This window comes from Alligator sinensis, unplaced genomic scaffold, assembly GCF_000455745.1.
Source record: "Alligator sinensis unplaced genomic scaffold, ASM45574v1 scaffold331_1, whole genome shotgun sequence".
Lineage (NCBI taxonomy): Eukaryota > Metazoa > Chordata > Crocodylia > Alligatoridae > Alligator > Alligator sinensis.
This window is the reverse complement of record NW_005842033.1, coordinates 594,354-612,551: the sequence shown is the minus strand read 5'-3', so window position 1 is coordinate 612,551 and position 18,198 is coordinate 594,354.

Genomic DNA, 18,198 nt, shown 5'->3' with positions numbered 1-18,198 from the left:
ACCAGCATCTTACACACCTGGGCGACTCTAGAACTGATAGAATTTCTTATGTTCCTACACTTATGCTGATGCTCTTTCATCCCTGCCTGCTACTGCTAACAAAATCCTCAAACTAACCCATGCCCTGGTACCAGAGAGAGGCTGGCAGTGGTCATCCACAGTTCTGCGAACTAGCAGGTCTTCATGCCTTGCCTTTTGACTTGGGACTCTCTCCTATTTGTACTATTACAGGGGAAACCAGTATGTGTCATGCAAGCCCTATGTTTTCGGTAGAATGCCTACATCTAATCCCCCCTCCCCCGGTATTTATCTGAAATCTAAGCCAATTACAAACAGATTCCTGATCATCTCCACAGCTTTCTTTCCCATATATTCAGTTCTTCCCTGAGTTACAGTAATCCTGAAATGTTTCTTTTAGATTGAGGACAAGTAGGGTTGACTACCAAAATCTGTTACACTAATGCTGGATGCCTGCTGCATGAGCTTTCTTTACAGCTGACCATCACTTTCTGCTGCAGAGGCCCAGAGCACCACTGCATCAGTGTATGAACAGTACACAGGGCTGTAAGCAATGACGGGACTCGAGCTGTTAGAGAGGGGAGTTGGACTATTAGTTCCTGTCTTTGCTGCTGGGGAAGACATCCAGGCTGACTTACGGGAGCCACTTGCAGCCACTTGCTCTGTTTGTGCCTTGCAACAGTCCTGAGAAAGCAACAGCAAAATGACTAAATGTTGGCAGTGTCACAGCTGTTGTGATTAAAGTTGGTTATTTTATTGTAATTGTCTGGTATTTTTTAAACTGAAAGGGGCAAATGCTGCATTCCATTACATAGAGGTGTATCTGGAGTAGCTGTAGTAGAACTCCACAGTAAACAGACTTGGATTTGCTCTTGGTAGACAGAGCAAAACTTGGCATCATGTGTAGAGCAAAGTTAGCACACAGAGAAGGCATTCTTTCCCTTCTCTGGCCCTATGATTCTCCAAAAGCACTCGGGGACTGTACACTAAACTAGTTTTATTTTTCCCCTATTGGAATCATGTGGTTTCTTGCATTTTCTGAGGTTCAAAAAAGCATTTTGACATGTCACTCTTATTTTTGTGGCTTAGGTTTCCACATGGCATATTAGTCATTATAAACACTTAGGATATCAACAGGCTAATTCTCTCCCTTAAAATCTGAAAGATTTGATACATTATCTCAGGCCCGATCATTCCTTTTCTGGTAAAAACCCTAGGGGGAGAGACTGAAGGAAAGAAATATGTTCCAAGATCACTTTGTGCCAATTCCTTTTCCTTCATCACATCATCTAGCTCTGGTGGAGACTGACTGGCAGGTTTTACCTCCCTACAAACAAGACCAGAAGTTGGTATGCTTGCCTGCCTTTGAAGGCTTGCCTGCACTTTTGCATGAAAGTTTTCCCGCCCCAGTAGCATAACCTAGTACCTATTCTAGGGCTCTGGAACTCTTAGCTGTATTTTTTTTCTGTTTCTCAAAGAAGGTGATACTGGTCTCTGTCATTGTAAAAGATGAGCACCGCACAACACTCCTGGAGATATGGGACCTGAGAGAGAGAGACTGAAAGTTTATCTATATTGTGGCAGTGACATGTCCCAGCACTGGGGGGACCTCACTCCACAGCACTCTCTGAAGTTTGCTGACATGCTTCACAATGGGAAGTTTGTCAGTCAGGCTGCTCTAGGCTTGTGCCCAGCATCTGCTCTTGAGCCTGTAGTTTCCAGTGGCCTTGGCCTGGCTGCTGGGGAAGAGCACAGAGCAGCCTGGTGGGTGGACTTGCAGTTCTAGAACAGGTCAGCCATGGGGGACTGAGGGCAAGCTGTCGTGTAGCTGTGGCATAGAAAAGCCCCAAATCTCTTGTCCTGGATCACACAGGAATGGGTGGAGTAGGGAATTGAACCATGTTTCCCAAGGCTTAGGCTAGTGTCCTCATCACTAGGCCATCCCTTTTCACACAACCTCTGTGTTACCTGTCTTGGGGCTGAAGGAAAAAATTGTGTCTCCCTCTGATGCCCTTTTTTGATACAGCCCACTGAGCCCTCTATCCTGCCTGCTAGGCTTCTGACATGGTGGGAAAAGAGGCCTGCCATACAATCCTAGGCACTCAGGCCCTGGTGGATGTGGCAGTCAGCAGCAGGAGGGCAAGAGAGGGCTGACGCAGCAATAGTTGCACTGCCATGGCTCTACCTGTCTGGCTGCTGGCCCCTGCTTCATGCCCTGTGCTGGAGATGGAGCTGGTGCTGCTGCTGCTGCAGCAGAAAGCACAAGCAGCAACAGCTCTGGCTCTGGCATAAGGCACATGGCAGATGCTAGAGCCACTGCCACTGCCACATGCCCCAGGTTGGAGTGGGAGCTGCCATCACCATCACTGCTGCATGCTCTGAGTCAGAGCTGGGGCTACCACCACCACCACATGCTTCAGGTTGGAGCCACAGCTGTCAGTGCCACTTCTTGTGGTTTGTCTTCAATGAGTCCTTGTAGTCTTTTCTCTGGCCACCACAAGATCTCGGGCCATTACTAAGCTGGGAACAGAGCACATTTTTGGAAGTTGAGAATCATGCATCTGCACACAATGCCTGGTCCAGAGAAGTTTGTGCTCGAGGATCATTGAGTCAATGCTGTTCTACACTAAGAACAGGAATTTTGGACTGTCTGCCAGTGAACAGGCTGGCTACTGACAGGCATCAAAAAGCTGTTCAGTATGGCTTGATCAGCCAGCTAATCTATTGGCCATTTATCTCCCCACTCACCCTGACAACATGATCGATGGTAGGATGGTACCAAGCTGTAGCAATGCATTTCAGCTCCATCACTTGTTCCTAGCCACATTTCCTACCACTATTGATCTGTTGATATTAGGCCTGGCTATATCAGGTTGCCATGTTACCAGTTCTCAAGAGTTTATCATGAAAGTTGTCATATTGAATGAAATAGTTTGAATGTTTGTAATAGTTGCCCATTAGCCAGTTTAGGAAGAAGACAAGATTCATCTTCTTATCTAGGCCATTGTTTTGGTCTACGTGAGGAAGGTCCTGACTTTGCTCAAAGTCTTAACTCTTGAATTTTATCTTTAGAGGCCTTTAAAAAGTTAACATAAAAATGACCCTTAAGCAAATAGCCACAAACCCTAGGGCCTTTGACAAGATTGGAAATAAAAGTAAATTCAGTGATATGGAAATTCCTCAAAGTAATTAAATGATCAACAAAAGAACCTGAACCCAGCAAAAATCTGTTGAGTAAGATCCGAGCCTGAATTTGGGAGTAGTAACAGGTTTGGGTAGGAGGGGCCCAAGACGGCAACTCACTCAATAAAAACTGTAACCTACTGTCCCAATTTGGAGGTAACCTCACTTGCAGAACAACGAAGGAAGAATCGCAAGTGTAGGCTGGATCAGACTGATCACCTGAACCACCCTCTCCATGAACACGAATCTCTTAGTTCATGCTGAAGCTGCAGAGCACCCGAAAGGAACTGAAGGAAGGGGACTTAGTCCTATCAGTATTCAGGCCAGTCCATTGAACCATACTGCTGAGGCGAGCCCATTGAACCGTACTACTGAGGCCAACCCATTAAATTGTACTACTGAGGAATGAAAGCATATCTAGGTGTTTGGCTTCTCGGAATTCTAGGACTGTAAGTATATCATGAAAATAATAGTATTGATTCAAATTTAACTTTTAGTTGTAATTGTAATTGTTTTAAGGAAGTGCATTTGGAGCATTGTTTCCGATATATGTAGTTATTGTGTTCTTAATGTTTGTGGTATTTCTTAAAGCTAAGCAGTGTTATATGCGTAGCAAAGAATTTTAAAATAAAACTGTGTTGTATGAATTAAGTGTGTAATCATTGTGAAATCGTGCAAGTAGCTAAAAATTTCCCCAGCCAGTGCATCAAACGAATCAGTAAGTTGTGTGGGATTTTCTCTATTCCATAACCCACTCGAGACAAAAGTCTCAAGAGATTGCTATCTTTATAAGGTCTCATCACCTGGAGCCAAGTGATCATGTGACTCTGGTTTCTCTCTCTCTCTCTCTTTTTTAACTACATTTCTAGTTCTTGTGGTTGTGGAGGAGAGCTTGGGAACATGACTGAGAGAGGCAGATACCAGAAGGCAAAGGAACATAACCCATATACATACAAACCATATACAAACACGTGTGTGTGTATGTGTGTGTGAGTGAAACAAATTCATGGTATTTTGGTATCTGTTTTGTGATTATTGAATGCTCACAGGACACAACCTGCTTGGTAACCAACTTTCCGGGCCCTGTGTGTGGTGGTTTAGCTCTTTGAACAATCCTTGCTAATGTTCAGTGAATGTAACTTTTACCAGGTGACTGTTAGGATGCCATTCTCCTTCCTGGAGCAAATTAGCCCAGCTTTTTTTCACTTTGTTTTGCTTTCTAGTGTTCTGCTTCCTTATTGCTTCCACATCTCTAAGGCTGTGGCTCCTTGCTTGACATGGCATTTGCTGGTTGGAATATTGCTCTCTGCTTGGCTGCATCCTCTGGATAGATGTTCAAATCTCCCATATTTTTCCTAGCATTATTTTTCTACATCAGTCTTGATTGTCTTATTGGCCTACACTGCTAGCTAAGGACATGTTGTGTAGATAGATCTGTGGTTTTCAGCTTTTTTTCATCTGCAGACCCCTTTGGAAATTTTGAATGGAGGTGCAGACCCCTTTGAATTGTAAGTATGGGTATTCACATACTTTTGACTGATCATAGACATCTTTCATTGACCCCTTAAACATAGTCTGTGAACCCCCAGGGGTCCATGGACCACAGATTGAAAACCACTTGTGAGGATCACGTGCACAGTAGTCTCTCTTTTCTGTCTCATTATATGTCCAAACCATCTCAGTATAGCTTGTCTGACCTTTCCAGCAGTTTTTTTCATACTTCTAAGCATGTCCTGATGTTGTCATTTCTCACTTTCTTTCAGCCTGGCTCCCAAAATGCATCTCAACATTTTAATCTTTTCTCTTACTAATGTCTTCTCTTCCTGTCTTTGTATGGTCTGGATTCTACCCCATAGATCACCCTAGGTCTCCTCATTATTTTGTCTAAACTGACTGTAGTCTGATTGGCATCTTTTTACTGCAGATTTCCACAGCTGTTTTTCTCCATGTTTGCCATGCCACAATTAGTCACTCTGACAGCCTCTTCACAGCCTGCTTTGTTGGTTATAATTGTGCCCAGGTACTTGATTTTTTCTACTGAAGTGAGGTGCTGGCTTCTGCTATCTATAATTGCAGTACTCCTCTTCCTATTCCTGCAACTCAGGGTCACTTCCGTCTTTTGCACATTCACTTATAGCCTTCCACATTTTAGATTTTCCTGTACCTTTGCCCATGCCTGTTGGGGTTTGTTGCCGTATCTACTAGATTAGCCATGTCATTGGCATACAGCAGCTCCCATGGTGTTCCCGTGTGCCATTTCACTCATTACACTGAACCTGTTAGCAAACAGGAAGACACTTAGGACTGATCCCTGACATGTTCCAACCCCTACTGAGATAGTTGAAATAGCCTTTGAAATGAAAGAAGCTGTCATCTTGGTTCCTCTCTGTGTTGCCTGGATGAGCCTTTTCAGACTCTCAGCCACAGCTTTCCTCCTTAGCCTTTTTGATTGCCTTTACCTTTTGTCTGAGGCTTTTTTCTCCTGTTTGTTTGCCAGTCATTGGTGTGACAATGGTAAGGTCATTGCTGACAAGCGTAACAGCATGTCAAAATACCCTAATGTCCCTAAGCTCAGCGGACTCCTCCTTTGCTTACAAGAACATGCTGACAAGGCCATATCTTTAGGCAGTGAACCTCTCCCCTCCCTGAACCTTTCTTCATGACATGAGTGTTGTTTGGCTAACAGACCCACCTCCCGCCGCCGCCTCTTTCAAGAGTTGTGGCTCCTTCATTCTTAGGGGAACAGCAGTGTCACAACCCAAGGGTGTGATTTTTGTTTGTGTGTGCTTCGGCACTGCTGAATTATTTCCCGCCATTTGTAGCTTTCTTTGCAGGGTGCATTTCTTCGTTGCAACACAGAAATGCATGTTGCAAGGAGTTCCCGCCATTTGTATTCAGATTTGTGCCCCACTATTGGCCAGTTCTAAATTATTCCTACATGGCGGCTAGTGATTGGCTTGCTAGCCGTATAAGAGGCTTGAGTGGTTTCCGCCCAAGTTGGAGGACTCCACAAACATCAGGAGGAGGAGACTTCACGTCTCGTGAAGATCTCTAAGCGCTGTGGAGCCTATCGGACCCAGCGTGAATATCAAGAAGGCTACAGGGGTCTGATCAGCCTCTCGCCTCAACAGGTCTTTTAAATGTCATGCTTCACCCCATTGTAGTAATCATTAGTTTTCAAATTATACTAGTAATTAGTCTGATGCTACTAGTTTGCTGGATCCAGAGACTGATGCGACGATTGCAATGGATAGAAGGCCAGAACCAGTACCATGGAGCAAGAATGTGATGGGGATACTAGCTCAACGCAAGCACCCCATCAACGGGGGGAATTGTTACGTCTCAGCTCTGTATTCTTGGGGAACCCTGGTACAGGATGCAGTCTGTCTGACTCACAAAGGACTCACCCCCCTCCCCTCCTCTACCTAAACGAAACTGATTAAGATGCAGTGAGAGACGCACCTAAGACCCTCACCAGATAAGGGTGACGAGTGAATCAACTGCCCTAGGTCTCATTTACATGAGAGATGGAAAACAGAAAGCCTGAAGCAGAGACTGCAGTGAATTCTGGGACCAGAGAAGCAGGAGAGCGCTGCATGATGGGGAATCTGTGCTTCCAATGTTAATCAACCCATGTTCACACACACCCAGCTCAGCATTTATCAGACCAGTTCTAATCTGGATTTACTAAGGACTTTTCCCCCCCAGACACACACACACAGCTCTAAGTTTAATAGGCATCTCGGGCCGTACATTCCCCGGTCCCACTATGGGAGGCCTATTTAAACTTGATTGACTAAAACTCGGTTGCCGGGTTAGGGAATGCTGAGGCAAGAGACCGAGTCAGAGGGGGTATGGGCAACATTTGAACAATGGTTAAGGGTTCATCACAGCATCCAGCCTGCTGGAGCCCTAATCCCAGGTGTTGTCATATCTTTCCCGAGACGACTGGTGGGAGTCCTCTCCACAAAAGGTTATGAGCACCCCAATAATTGTTTTAAGTCTGTTAAAAGACTATAGTAAGATCTGGAAAAGTCATGCTAAGCTGAGGCTTGTGCACAACAAGTAAAAATCCAAAATCCTGATGCTGCAAGCTATCTATTGTTCCTGAAGAAACCATGAGATATCCCATCAGTATATCTGCCACCCATAGGAATTTCAAGCTGGCTCCCAAGTATTTGGGTTACTCCCTAATCTTAAGTGTTTCCTGATTATCAATCAGTTTCCTGAGATGGTCCAAACCAGATAACCCCTTGTCAATAGAAAAGACAATGATTTACACTACTGAGGGTGCTTCGAAGCAGCTGAACTGAGGGTATAAAAATCTGTAAGTGTGTGTGCTGCTAGAAGAGGAAAAGGAAGGAAAAGAAGTAGAAGCAGGAGGAAAGAAGGAGAAGAAGAAAACCCCTGTGCTGACACCATCCCCTGTCGTTCTTGGGACGCTGGAAGAACAGATCATCTCTCCCTTCAAGGACTGTGCTACAGACTGTGCCTGTCAGCTTTGCAGCCTGAGTACCGTGGACTAGGTGAGATCCCAGCGTTCTCTGTCTTCTTTCTAGGCATAAACTTCTGAACCTGAACTGTATCAGTTAAGCTTGAGCTAAGTTTCCCCAAATACTTAGTGAAACCAGGGTAGTATTGTCATTGTTGGTGTTTGTTTTTCTTTTGCATGTCTATTACTACTAGTACTATTATATATTTCATATGCTTAGCAATAAATAACTTTTATAGTCAAACTGGTAGTAGTTGTGTATATTTTTCCTTCTCTGCTTCTCTTTCCTCCCGTGCTCTGCAGCAACGCTTCTTTTACCTATGCTAAAGATCCCTGTGAAGCCCAAATTATTGTGGGGTCTGCTCATCAAGAGGCCAAAGATTGGGACGTGCTGAGTTTGAAACACATAAGGGGATCAGCTTGTACAGGCTGATTGACCCAGTTTGACTCAGACGTGCCCTTATGAACTGAATGCTGGCCCATGAGGGTGTCAGCTGGACACCCAGCCGGATTCAGAGGGATTCTGTTTACCTGTGTGCTTGTGTTTGACTGCATTTTATTGTTAACTTATGAACTGATTCTTGGCATATGAGGGTGTCAGCCTATCCATGCTGATCAGCCCAGCCAGGTCAGGCGTGTCACGTTAATTTGTGTGTGTTTGTGTGTATGACTGATTTGGTGACTGGAGGAACCCAGTCCCATTGAGATTGAGTCCTGCAAGATAGCTCCGCTGGGGGTGAGGGCTTGCAGAAGGGAGAAATACAACTCCGTATAGTAACACAAGCAGCACATTGACAGAATCACCAAGACCCTAGAAACTATCCCTAATAAATGAGCACACCCCAAAGTAATGGGCAGATTTGGTAACAGTTGTCGCCCCCAAATCAGTGGGTTTATCCCGCATATTTTCTTTTCAGAGACAAAAATGTTATCCTTCTCAGGTCAGCTGTAGGGAGCTGTGCTGCTGCCACTTAGGAAAATAAGCTTTAAGGGTTAAAGGGCAGGAGGACTGACTTTACACATCACGTTGAAGTCTGGCCTTTGCACTTTGTGCTATCTCTGTTCATGGCAGGCTGCCCTGGAGAGAGCTTCTCCTGTACTCCAGCTTGCCCAAGTATCTGTTTCCTGGGAACTGTCTTGTCTAGTCAAATCCAATTTCTTGTCCTTTTTCAGAGAGGGAAGTGGATGTAGAAAGGAAAAATGACTCAGCAAAGGCCAAACAATGAGTCAATGGAAAGGCCAGAAATAGACTTTGGGAGTGGTTGACCCCTGTCTCTGTGTTCTCTCCACTGTTTGAAGAGAAGGGAAGCAGTGAGATGGACTCCAGTAAGACAGTGTGAGAGAGGCCAGATAAACTCCTGTGTGTGTGTGTGGCCACAACCTTATTTTTCTGTGATGTTTTTCATTAGTACAAATTCCTGAAATTAATTTCTGAGCCGGATGCTGTCCTGCACTGCAGCTACTGTACATGACATGAAGGAAAGTGAACCTAAAACTGTCCTGACCAGAAACAGGAGACTTGCCCTAGTGATGTACTGTAGTGGTGGTACCTAAATCCTCATCCCAATGACTGTCTGAGGGCTCTTACTTCTGGGGTGGGGGTGGGGAAGCACAGGGGTAAGACATCCCAGTACCTTGAGGGTCACTGGCAAGCAGGCAAGTTAAGAAAACCTTCAGGTTACTGTCACTTGCACACAGTGACCCCAGGACTGGGAGGGAGGGGGGTCATAAAAATGACTTAAAGCCACGCAGAACTGTGCTCTTCACTGCTTGGCCACTGAAAGACAATGAAGAGAAAGATCTTGCTTGCATTATTAACTCCATAGATGAAAATGGCTTGCTTAGAAGTATTACCCTGCCCCATGAGGACATATTTATTTGTATTTTCAATTAGTATTAGGCATTCAGTAGGCTTATGATGCCAGATACCATCTCAGGCTCAAAATTTCACAGTTGAATTATATCCTCTGAACAAGGGGGTGTCCCATGGAAACAGTAATAGGTGGTAAAAGTGCTGTGAATGGCATATACTACATCCTTTTTCCTTAGAATTTCAAATGACATGCAACAAACAAAACGTCTTGACTAACTTTGCACTTTTCACTTACTGCAGAAATGTAATTCTTGCAGGACTTTGTAACAGCAATAAGGCTTATGAATTGGAAAAGCCAGTGCTTCATGTATTTCTGGCCACGAGGTGAATAAGAGGCTATATAAGACTCTCCCTTTTCTCTCTTTCAAAGATAATTTGGGAACATTTCCTGGTTTTGTTTATCAGCTGCATGACCAAGTTGAAAAATTCAAAAAGGGGGAGGGAGGGTCTATTGCTGGGTTTATGCTTTATACAGTCATCAGTGGAAGATCAGCAGGATAAATAGATCCAATGTAAGTAAAGGATGATCCTGGAACACATGCTTAGACACATCAGAAATGTTATACTCTTTGTGACTGTGTAAAACAGTTGGAAAATATCACTTTCAAAATTCAGGGCCAGTTATATGAATATGAATACAAACTCCAGTTGTTGGAACTAAGCTAAATAAATCTGTCAACCATATTGATTAAGCTAAAGTAGGAAAACTTTTAAATTATCAAGTGTTTATTAAACACTTCTTTTTTTCCAAGTAGGACTACAGTTTGCAGGCAGTAGGTGTTGCTATTTCTTTTTGAACTTGGTCGTGTTCTCCCCATCCAGACTGAAAATTCCCTCCTTCTCATCAACCTCAAAATCAAATTCAGATGTTTTTCCTACAGTTCAGCTGTCTTTTTTCCTGTTTGCCTGAAGCACAACTGATTTTGCCAAAACCCCTGAACTTGCATATGTTGAGTTTTGGCTTCAAGGTTTGCTCTTGTGATAGTCCCATAAAAAATGGCTCTAGAAAAGTCTTTATCAAGCAGAGAAAAGGCTTAGGAAGTCTGGGGGGACAGCTAGGTGGGGAAAAAGTGCCATATTTACTCAAATATATGATGGCCCTGATTATAAGCCCCCCGGTAATTAATTTTATATATGGAAAATGTATAAATTTATTACAGGTATAAAATCTAATGATTGGAAGTTTGCCTTGAATGTGTGTGTACAGCAGGGAAAATAAATTTGGGGGGAGAGGGGGTGGCGGGTCAGGTAGCCCCTTTGCCCTCTGCTTCCCACCAAATTCTTCCCCCCTGCAGTCCCTTCCCCTTTTTCTTGTTGTCAGGCCCTGCTGTCCCTGAACACATGGAAGTGAGGAGCAAATTTTACTTTGAAATGAAACATAAAACACTGGAACAGGTTACTCAGAGTGGTGGTGGAAGTTGCGGGGTTTCAAAACCCAGTGAGACAAAACTTTGGCTGGGGTGATCTAGTTGAGGATAGTCTTGCCTTGAGTAGGGGATTGGACTAGATGACCTCCTGAGGTCCCTTCTGACCCTAATTTTATGCGAGTCTATGATTCAATGATAGCTGCAGTAATTTGCACATAGTACCCATATGCTTAGTTCATCCAGAATTGATGCAGTTTACCTTTTATGAAACTGGTGCAAGTTTTAACACAGGTACTCCATAAACACACTTTTAAGCAGTACTTTGGCATCTACTTATATGTAGTACAAACTTTTTTTTTTTAATTTCATGTCTCAGGCCATATCAGTTCTGAATTCTGTCAACTGAGCAGAGTACAATCTATGCACGATATTACTCAAAAGCCTTATGATTTACTGTATGGTTCATTGTGCTGGGCCCAGGATAATCAACAGCATTACAAGCTGTGATGATCCCACAGCTCAGCACTGCTCAGTATGTATGTGTGTACTTCAGATACCCGCCACAGAGGAGCCATGTGCTAATTAGCCCCCACTGGAAGGGGGTGTTTTTGTCACAAGTCCTGCAATCCTCCAAAAAGTGATATGCAGATGAGGAGCAGGGCAACTTGGTCCAGTTCCATGTCATGGAGGGCATGGCCACACGTTATATATGACAGGCTGAGGCTGGGAGTGGGGGAGGGGGACTCTGAGTGAACTGTTTGGGGCCTGTTTGATTTTTGCTAAGCATTTAAGACTGGTGAAGAAACAGGAGACACTGGAAATTGGAAAGAAAGGCACAGCTTAGCTATGGGAGTGAAGAGGAAGTAAAAATGTATGCAGTGTAGTGGCTCACCATGATTTTAAAAAGATTTGACATTGAGTGGAACTATACTTAATGGACACTACCTTATTCAGATGGACTGCAGTAATTTATGCTTGTGATAGATCAGCATGTTTTTGCAATATGTGTTTTATAGTCATGCTTAGTGATGGCTGCATTTAATTAACTTCATAGATGGTTTCCATTACTGAGCATATGTTGCTTTTGGAAACAGTTTAATGATAACCAATGTATTTAATAAGGTTTCTTTGTTTGCACCTGTAGATCCATCAGTATCTACAAACAAATGAACCAATGTAGGGATGAATTTAATGGAGGCAGCAACAATGGTGGTGAATGTGGCAGTAAAAGACTCAGTAGAAGTCAGCACACTGATTTCACAAGGTCACTGAATGCAACCTCAATAACACATTTCTCATGATCAGAGCTTCATGTTAAATTAACTTTCCAAACTCCAGCATATGTTAGTAAGATACCAGGCACATGATACCATAAGGGTCAGTTTTACTGAAGAAGGAAGCACAGGATGCAGATGCCATGCTGTTTTTTTGCAGAAGGTATGTTGTGGAACAAATTCTGAGATGGGCAGTCTCCAGCTACAGGCTTGAGCTAAGGTCTTAGGCAGCCAAAACTGGGGGAGATGTTATACACAAAAAGACTCTGTGAGCATAAAGGCAAAGTCCTGTTCTTGCCTTGAGGAGTTGGTGTTGGGTGGAGACATCCTGGGAACAAGGTAGAAAATTTGCTTCCTGACCATAGCTCAGCACAGAGCTGCTTCACAGTTGTTGTACAGCAACAAAGGCTGCTGACTCAGTGAAGTAACCTTCACAGGCCTTTACCCTCATTTGTTTTCTGTGGAAGAAGGATGGGAGCGCAAAGCACAAGACAGTGGTAAAACAGGCCCTGATGGTTCAGAGGACAACAATAACATGGCCAGTATCAATTCTACTCTTTCTGTAAGGCACAAAGGCACCTGTGCAACATTGTAGTAGTAATAATTCATCCCTGAAGCTGATAAGGATCAGCTTGGCACCCTACAGCAGAATGCCAGGTTAGACAATGTTCATGGAGTAGATCCTATGACATGTTGTTAGTTAAAAAATAACCTAGCCCTTTCAAAGATTGTTCCCAAACCAGTGCACTGGCCCTGGCTCAGTGTGCAGTTCTGAGAAAAAGAAATGCCTTCCTTGTGGGACAGAGGTCTCTTGAGCACAGGATACTATCCATCTTATCAGGATGTGTGAGACATGGAATTTCCTTCAGTGACCTGCAAAAAGGAGATATTTTACCAGACTTCCTGAATTCAGCTGTTATTTTGGTCTAATAATTAAATGCTCTGATAAAGGCCATTTTGTGACAGCCTCATAAAAGCTTAATTTTGATGTTATGTTTGGAACTCAAGTTTGAAGAAGACATTCAGTAAAAACTTTCAAGATCAGCTATACCACAGCAACATCTTTATTAAGACTGAAACAAGGTGAGCAGAACAGGAAGGCCTGATTCAAAGCTGTTGAAGTTAATGGCAAGTCTCCCGTTGACTCTGATAGGCTTTGGATGGAACTTGTTAGGGCCTGTGGCTCTGTAATTAGGTAGAGACAGATTCATGAAGCATTTAGGCAATGCTCATTTTAGCATACCTGTGTCTAACTTCTGGTGCCAGCTTGAGCAACTGAATTCACAAACCTGATATAGGCGACTAAGTTTCTTATACAGTGCAAGAGAAAATTTTGGGCATCTAGGAACAGAATGCACAACAGCCAGCATGCTGGCCAGGCTGGGTTGCTGGGTGGTGACAATGCCTAAAAGCCAGCCAATAAGAAATGCTGGAAGAGCAGGATGGGTCTAGAATCCCGCCTCTCTCCAAGACTTCGGCTCCTAGTTAAAACTGGGAGTCAGTCTGACACTTAGGCATCTAAGTCATCCTTTTGGAAAAAGATGATTGTCTTGCTTGTTCCTTTAAGACAGCCTAGTAATCTGAGCACTCAAACAGAAAAAGAGAGGCCTAGGTTCTAGTCCATCTTCAGCCTGACAGGATTCAAACCTACTGTTAGGAGGTTCTCAGCCTTCTGGGGCTGAACCTTGACTGCATATAGTTCATGGCTAACAGTCTGCCAACCTGGAAGATGAGGACTCAGTTGCAAATAATAACTAGTAAAAGGGGGTGGAGCTACAAAGAGAGTTTAAAAAGCTCCAGGAGCAGCAAACAAAGGAGAGAGAGGAGGCTGGTGGGGTGAGAGAAGCATCCCTGTCTAGGTCTGGAGAAAGACCATAAGTTTGAGGGTTGTTTCTTAGGCCCCCTCTACACATGCAGGTAAAGACATGATGCGATTTAATATGCAATTCACACAATTGGGTCTACTGCTATGCCACACGTGTCTGACAGGAGGTGCAACTGTAGGATCGCACATTAGATCCCATCACACCTTATTGCCAGTGCAGGGGGAGTTCAGTCCTAGGCTTTCCCTGCAGCAGGAAGAAGCAAGCTCCCATGGCTGGGACCCCACGCACCCCAGTTGAGGTTTACATTCAGTTTGTTTTTACATGTCTATCCCTGTCCCCACAACAAACAATGCAAACAGCCAGAATAAGCAAATGTGCAAATTGTGCCCCCTCTACACATTTCCAGTATGGCTAATTGCATAATTACCTTGGCTAAGTACAGACATTCAGGAGGTTAAATCAGGTTCAAAACAGCCACGCAAGTTAAACTTAGCTTGTCCTGGTGCCAACCTTATAGTTACAGACCTAGTCTTGGTGACTGGCAATTAATCTAAATCTGTAACTGAACAGAAGTTCTGTGCACACAAACTGGTCTAAAAATTGCAGAATCTGATTTAAGATAAAACTGTATCTATGGAATATCAGACTCATTTGATTTAGGTCAAAATGATGCATGGAACTTCTGTCCACTTTCTCCTGCACAGCCCCAGACTGGCAAACCCAGCCACTGACTCCTGCCCTAGGACAGCTCTTTTCACTTCCCACCTCCCCTACACTGGTCTATTTTTGTCTCCCCCCTCCCCCAACCCCTTGATCCACCCCCAAACACTGCTCTGTACCACCATCCCACAAGCTGCTCCAAGTGCAGCCACATTTATCAGCATTCACCACTGCCAGAGCTGAACAAGTAAGTCCTGGTGGCGGGGAGGGGAAGGAGGGATGGGTGTGTAGATTCATAGATTGTAGAGTCAAAAGGGACCACAATGGATCATCGTGTCCGACCCCCTGCCCCTGGCAGGAAAGAGGACCGAGGTCAGATGACTCCAGCCAGGTGACTATCTAGCCTCCTCTTGAAGACAAAAATAATTTCTTGCATGCCCCTGTACAGGTTAGGTGTAGGGACCTCACCCAGTCTTGAATTTACAACCTTTTGTCTAAGTAACCAGCAGGGAGAAACCCCTAAGCCACAGAGCCAGGTGCAGGTTTGCTTGGGGGGAAGGACACCCTACCCTATTCACAGGTTGCACCTGCCCCCCAAGGCTCATGCCTGCCTCCCTTACCTTTTGCAGGTTGCGCCTGCCCCTCCCCCCACACACAGGTCATGCCTGCTCCCTGTAACCCACCCATGGGTCATGCCTCCCCCCCGCATCACCTGACAGACCCCCCAATCCTCTCCAACCTGTTGGACCCTCAACTCCCCCTGCTATTCCCCTCACCCTGGCTTACCTGATATCAGGAAGCCATTTTTAATTTATTTAACCTCCCCCTAACACCTCCAAATGTCTGTACTTAGCCCTTGAAATCAGCTACATGTGCAAATTAGCTATTAGGAATGTGTGAAATGGGCCATATTTGATTCGGATTTGGCCCAAATTGGGCACAGTGATTCGATTCATTGATTCGGATCACTGTTCTGATTTGATTCAGCCAAATCTGAAGATTCAGTGCTGAATCAGAGAATAAGCGATTCAGCCATAGACACAGCTTTAAAAGTTTTTTCTACATACCCTGAGGTACCAGTGCAGCTCGTGAACACAGATGGTGGAGTGGATGGAGCGTCCCACAGGAGCATGGGGAGGGCCCCCATGTGCTATGCGGCGGACCCGGAAGTGGATCGGAAGTACTTCTGATCCACTTCCGGTTCTGCCACCCCTGGTACCCCTCCAGACCCAGGAGGCACCAGTTGTTGAGCTGGTGGGGGTGGGAGTGATGGGGGTGGGATCCCATGCGCACTCCCTGGCGTTTCAATACTGACAAGTGCAGGGTGCTGCACTTGGGCAGTAGTAACCGGCAGCACACTTATAAGATGGGAAACTCCCTTCTTGAGAGCACGGAGGCAGAAAGGGATCTTGGAGTCATTATTGACTCCAAGATGAACATGAGCCGCCAATGCGATGTCACAGTTGGCAGGGCTAACCGGACCTTATCGTGTATCCACAGGTGCATCTCAAGTAGGTCCAAGGAGGTGATCCTCCCCCTCTACGCGACACTGGTCAGGCCACAGCTGGAGTACTGTGTCCAGTTCTGGGCACCCCACTTCAAGAGCGATGTGGACAACATTGAGAGGGTCCAGAGGAGGGCCACCTGCATGATCCGGGGACAGCAGGGCAGACCCTACAATGAGAGGCTACGGGACCTGAACCTGTTCAGCCTTCACAAGAGAAGGCTGAGGGGGGACCTGGTGACTGTCTATAAACTCACTAGGGGGGACGAGAAGGGTTTGGGGGAGACCTTGTTTCCCCTAGCGCCCCCCGGGATAACAAGGAATAATGGCCACAAGTTGTTGGAGAGTAGGTTTAGATTAGACATCTGTAAGAACTACTTCACAGTTAGGGCGGCTAGGATCTGGAACCAACTTCCAAGGGAAGTGTTGCTGGCTCCTACCCTAGGGGTCTTTAAGAAGTGGCTTGATGCCTACCTGGCTGGGGTCTGTTGAGCCCAGTTTTCTTCCTGACCAGGCAGGGGGTCGGATCCAGTTGCCAGGCTTGGGGGTGGGGGGGGGTGGTCCCCCGCATGCTCCCTGGTGAACCCAGAAGTACACCGAAAGTGCGTCTGGTCCATTTCTGGGTCTGCTGCTGAGCATGCACAGGGCCCCCCCATGTTCCTGTGGGATGCTCCATCTGCCCCAGCATCTCAGCATTCACAAGCTGCCTGGTACCTTGAGGTATGTAGAAAAAACAGTTAAAGCTGCATCTATGTTCAAATCGTCAAATCTCTCCAAATCGATTCGGAGGGTTCCGATTCGATTCAGAGAGATTAAAGGGTCTCCTGATTCAATTTGGATGTGGAGATTTGGCCACCAAATCAGAACAAATCTCCACCAAATCAAATCAGCAACCGAAGCTTCGCATAGCCCTATTAGCTATTACACAATAAAAAGCTCCAATCAGCTATAAACTTAGACCTCAAAAATATGTGCTAGCTTTACTAACAAAGTTTCTATATCAAGCTTTAATTTGCAAGTGTAGCAAAGTGTCCCATGTGGTTGGGAGCCTGGTCAGTTGATAGGGCTCCAACTACAGGGGAGTTTTTGCCACAACTGGTAATCACACTCTGGCCCTGGGGATCACGCTGCTGTAATTCCTACAGCTCTGAGGCACAGGAAACCCCAGGGCTGGGGGACTGCCACTTCTGCAATCCCAGAAGATCCATCTCCTTTAGTTTAGCATGTTGATTAAGTCCAAACTTACTGAAAGTTAACTGTAGCTCTTCTGCTGAATCCACAAATAACACTGTTACCCATAGGCAAGGGTTAGGCTGATGTACATTAGACAGGCAGTGTGGACAAGGTTCACGTCTCCTGCCTGGCCATGCTTGCACTTTCCAAGGGTGGAAAGCTGGTCTTTTTCAAGACCACTCAGTTCACCCAACCCCATTCTGAAAAAGCTGGATATTTCTTGTAATATTATACAGTAAGTACCTAGAGACAGTGAGCCATTCCTTTTGGAAGTTGTTTCTTCCTGGTATATGTTACCCTTTGACAGGTGTAAGTTTTCACCGTGTTTTTCAGCTTTCTTCTAGTTTGTCACATCTCTAATGTACTTTTAATGTCATTTATATCTAGGTATTGTGCCTCAAGAGAATGAATAGAACATTTGCCTTATAGCAATGGTGAAAGCAATCCAGCGGAACAGTGATGCAGTAAACATCAGGCAGTTTGGCCAATACAGTTTAAAAGAAAAACCTAACCTCTCCAAAAACCAAATATATAGGGAATGATTATGAGTAATAGAAAATGCATTAAATGACTGCTGTTACAGGTAAAGATTTGAGGATGCAGGAAGGGAATTACCAATGACAACAGAGGTTTCATAACAACTCAGAATGCAATACTGATGATTCATTTACCTGGGACTTCCTGAGCAGATAATTTTAAGCTTCTCCAAGCCATAGGAATGAATCACCATTTGTTTACATGGGTGTGAAACATCAGGTGACAAAGATG